At 52.8% G+C, this 5,000-nt stretch overlaps 1 non-coding gene across 1 annotated transcript in view; it reads left to right on the top strand.

Annotated features, from left to right (window-relative positions):
• Positions 1-3,832: 3,832 nt before the first annotated feature.
• LOC124773343 overlaps positions 3,833-5,000 on the top strand; it is a 1,909-nt gene continuing 741 nt past the window's right edge. The window contains exon 1 of the ribosomal RNA XR_007014611.1: positions 3,833-5,000. This exon is cut by the window's right edge and continues 741 nt beyond it. This is a non-coding gene — a ribosomal RNA (small subunit ribosomal RNA).

Here is a 5,000-nt window from a genome sequence, read left to right as displayed (position 1 = left end):
TTCATGAAGAGTTATTTCCAATATGCGACATTCCCGCTGTCCCTATACATGAGCCGCGACCTGTACCACTTACGAGCGAGAGACGCGATCGCGTTGCTCACTGTACGGCGTCCGATACCGAGCCATCAGCATGTCGGTCCCCATGCGCGTTGCACTCGCACTCGCAGTCGCAAAAACGTGGGGCAAATATATTACGCGGAAGAGCTATAACAGACCGAGCCCCACTGCATGGGGGGAGTCTTTGTCACTAATGTACACAGATGGAACATTTTGGACTGGAACCAGATTACCCGTACACACGGCGCTGATTAGTAATCAATGCAGAGCCATCAAACTACAGCAAATATACACAACTGTCCGTATACATGCTGAAAGAGTCTGCCCACAATGGGAACCACACGTCAGCCAGACACTCTGATCACGCACCACTCTCTGCTTCTAACAGGCGCACATACAATATGTAAGCACCAGCATGGAACAACATCCAGTGCATCTTCTCCGCCACATTACACAATCCACACTATCACAACCAGACCAGGAGGTCCATGCGGAAAATACAATATCCCAGCCTTTCGACATCCACCATTGCGCAGACCAGGCACCAACACCCACACATGTCCTATACAACGGTGCACCCAACATCACAATAGTACCTCCTGTCACAGCGCACAAACAATGACATGAGTCAAAGACACAGGTCTCACACAAGCATAGAATTGGAGCGCCGCCTCTAATAAGCCAAAGGTGCATCCTGACGTGACAAATCTGATCATGTCACAAGCATTCACTTACTATAATCACTATCAACGAACCTGCCGCCCCCGCCCCCCCCCCCCTACACCTTTCCTTACAACAACGTGTAACCTAACCTAACCTAACCTAACCTATGTTGTACCTTAACCTAACCTATGTTGTACCTTAACCTAACCTATGTTGTACCTTAACCTAACCTATGTTGTACCTTAACCTAACCTATGTTGTACCTTAACCTAACCTATGTTGTACCTTAACCTAACCTATGTTGTACCTTAACCTAACCTATGTTGTACCTTAACCTAACCTATGTTGTACCTTAACCTAACCTATGTTGTACCTTAACCTAACCTATGTTGTACCTTAACCTAACCTATGTTGTACCTTAACCTAACCCATGTTGTACCTTAACCTAACCCATGTTGTACCTTAACCTAACCCATGTTGTACCTTAACCTAACCCATGTTGTACCTTAACCTAACCCATGTTGTACCTTAACCTAACCCATGTTGTACCTTAACCTAACCCATGTTGTACCTTAACCTAACCCATGTTGTACCTTAACCTAACCCATGTTGTGCCTTAACCTAACCCATGTTGTGCCTTAACCTAACCCATGTTGTGCCTTAACCTAACCCATGTTGTGCCTTAACCTAACCCATGTTGTGCCTTAACCTAACCCATGTTGTGCCTTAACCTAACCCACGTTGTGCCTTAACCTAACCCACGTTGTGCCTTAACCTAACCCATGTTGTGCCTTAACCTAACCCATGTTGTGCCTTAACCTAACCCATGTTGTGCCTTAACCTAACCCATGTTGTGCCTTAACCTAACCCATGTTGTGCCTTAACCTAACCCATGTTGTGCCTTAACCTAACCCATGTTGTGCCTTAACCTAACCCACGTTGTGCCTTAACCTAACCCACGTTGTGCCTTAACCTAACCCACGTTGTGCCTTAACCTAACCCACGTTGTGCCTTAACCTAACCCATGTTGTGCCTTAACCTAACCCATGTTGTGCCTTAACCTAACCCATGTTGTGCCTTAACCTAACCCATGTTGTGCCTTAACCTAACCCACGTTGTGCCTTAACCTAACCCACGTTGTGCCTTAACCTAACCCACGTTGTGCCTTAACCTAACCCACGTTGTGCCTTAACCTAACCCACGTTGTGCCTTAACCTAACCCACGTTGTGCCTTAACCTAACCCACGTTGTCCCCTAAAGTAACCCACGTTGTCCCCTAACGTAACCCACGTTGTCCCCTAACGTAACCCATGTTGTCGCCTAAACCTGCTCTGTAATTGTTATACGACTCGTTCAATTAGTGTAGTGTTGCCCACCCGCAACCCTCGCAATATAGTTCGCTACTCGCACTGCCCGCTCCCCTGTGTATCGCTTCATGTTAAACACCTTGCAAGTCTTGCTGACTTTCCACATGCTCCTGCTGTACACTGTAATGTGGATGGCAGCAGGACGTACATGCCGCCCCTCCCCACGTCCCCACCTTGCCCCCCTGCCTTCGCAAGCTGGTTGGTGAGAAGTTTGCATGTTCAATGCCCTTCGCATGCGACGTACTCAGGCTACGTTGTGGTGCGGCCTGTGTCAACCGTCCGCTAATGTCGTACGCGTAAACCACAATCTGTACTGCACATTCGTCCTTATGTACCGAATGATACATCGTGGCACATGTGTGACCGTACAACGACTGCGCCCAAAAACGGCGGACCATACAGTGCAAATATTGTGCACGCAGCTACGTGTCGTCTCCCTATGAGAGCTGGATTGCAGTGTGGTACGCCATAGAGACGTGTGGGAGGAACGGACGCCGTGGATGGCGATCAGCATGAGCTGTCTGTTGATGTATTCGGACCTAGTCGTCTCTCCTCACACACCGTGATGGCATGGTGCACCGCGTTCCATATCTGCGACATGCTACAGAGGCCGGTTGACAGTCGTTCGAGCAATGGACATCGCATACGTACGGGGGCCACCTTCCACGTATTGTCTAGGCGTGCACATTTTGTTGCGTGTATGTGGGCAGACGTAGTGTGGCGTGACACCTGACACAGGCATGCAATAATCGTTGAAGTTGCAAATGGCGATGGACGCCTGCGTTTTCTGGTGAAGTTACGCAAATGAACAAATGGTAACCTGTTGTGGTGCGGTTGTTCTCGCTAGGGGTGAATCGGTGATGGCGACGATAGGTTGAGGTACGAACCGGTTGTTCCAGCGATACCCACCATGCCGACGAAACTGAACGGCATCTGGGTGTGAAGCGATACGCGGCGGTGGCTGGGTGGGACCGTCCCCGGCCGGTGAGGGGGCGCCTCCCGGCGTGCTGGCCGCGCGGTGCGTGGGCGCACGCGCTACAGCCGGCTGGTGGGGGCGGCCAGTGGCAGGCGCGCCGGCCGACGGACGCGGCAGGCGTCGCAGCTGCGCGCCGGCGCACCCTGCGCGCGGCGCCGTGCGGCCAAAGTAGGTCCTCGCGGGCCCGGTGCGAAGCGCGGTGGACATCTTCAGTGTGCTGGTCCGATTGAGGACTGTGTGCGTTGAGGATGCGCCGCCGCCCGGCGCTCGGCGCCGCGACGCCGTCTGCTGCTCGGTCGCCCCAGCGGTTCTCGCTGGTGGTTTGTATCGCAGCTGTGCGGATGTGTTGGCGCGTGCGCTGTGCTGGGAGAGTTCGCTTCGGCACCCAAGTGGGGCTTTTGTCCTTCTGTGGCGCTGGCGTTGGAGCTGCCGGTCACCGTAGGTGGCGCGTGTTGTCTCCCGCCGGCAATGCCACGACAGCACGCTCCCGGGCCTCTGTCGGCAGCGGCAAGCTCAGTTGGGAGCACGGGTGGTCGCACCGAAAGCGTCTACTCGCCTAACTCCGGGCGATTGCGCCTCTCTCGAACCCGACCAAGTACTTGGGACGGCGCTGCGCGCCGCCGGGACCTGAGAGGGTTTCGAGGTGTATTGTGCAGGGGAGCTCAGCCTCCTCCTGTTTGCAGAATGATTGAGCGGACGCTTGCGTGTTCGCGCGGGCCCCCGGGACACACTCCCGGGCGGCCGGCTGCTCAGCTCTAGTTGACGCAGCTCCCTGGTTGATCCTGCCAGTAGTCATATGCTTGTCTCAAAGATTAAGCCATGCATGTCTCAGTACAAGCCGCATTAAGGTGAAACCGCGAATGGCTCATTAAATCAGTTATGGTTCCTTAGATCGTACCCACGTTACTTGGATAACTGTGGTAATTCTAGAGCTAATACATGCAAACAGAGTCCCGACCAGAGATGGAAGGGACGCTTTTATTAGATCAAAACCAATCGGTCGGCTCGTCCGGTCCGTTTGCCTTGGTGACTCTGAATAACTTTGGGCTGATCGCACGGTCCTCGTACCGGCGACGCATCTTTCAAATGTCTGCCTTATCAACTGTCGATGGTAGGTTCTGCGCCTACCATGGTTGTAACGGGTAACGGGGAATCAGGGTTCGATTCCGGAGAGGGAGCCTGAGAAACGGCTACCACATCCAAGGAAGGCAGCAGGCGCGCAAATTACCCACTCCCGGCACGGGGAGGTAGTGACGAAAAATAACGATACGGGACTCATCCGAGGCCCCGTAATCGGAATGAGTACACTTTAAATCCTTTAACGAGTATCTATTGGAGGGCAAGTCTGGTGCCAGCAGCCGCGGTAATTCCAGCTCCAATAGCGTATATTAAAGTTGTTGCGGTTAAAAAGCTCGTAGTTGGATTTGTGTCCCACGCTGTTGGTTCACCGCCCGTCGGTGTTTAACTGGCATGTATCGTGGGACGTCCTGCCGGTGGGGCGAGCCGAAGGCGTGCGACCGCCTCGTGCGTGCTCGTGCGTCCCGAGGCGGACCCCGTTGAAATCCTACCAGGGTGCTCTTTATTGAGTGTCTCGGTGGGCCGGCACGTTTACTTTGAACAAATTAGAGTGCTTAAAGCAGGCAAGCCCGCCTGAATACTGTGTGCATGGAATAATGGAATAGGACCTCGGTTCTATTTTGTTGGTTTTCGGAACCCGAGGTAATGATTAATAGGGACAGGCGGGGGCATTCGTATTGCGACGTTAGAGGTGAAATTCTTGGATCGTCGCAAGACGAACAGAAGCGAAAGCATTTGCCAAGTATGTTTTCATTAATCAAGAACGAAAGTTAGAGGTTCGAAGGCGATCAGATACCGCCCTAGTTCTAACCATAAACGATGCCAGCCAGCGATCCGCCGCAGTTCCTCCGATGACTCGG

Source organism: Schistocerca piceifrons, unplaced genomic scaffold (genome assembly GCF_021461385.2).
Source record: "Schistocerca piceifrons isolate TAMUIC-IGC-003096 unplaced genomic scaffold, iqSchPice1.1 HiC_scaffold_951, whole genome shotgun sequence".
NCBI lineage: Eukaryota > Metazoa > Arthropoda > Insecta > Orthoptera > Acrididae > Schistocerca > Schistocerca piceifrons.
Note: the sequence above shows the minus strand (reverse complement) of the source record. Positions and strands in the feature narration are given on the sequence as shown.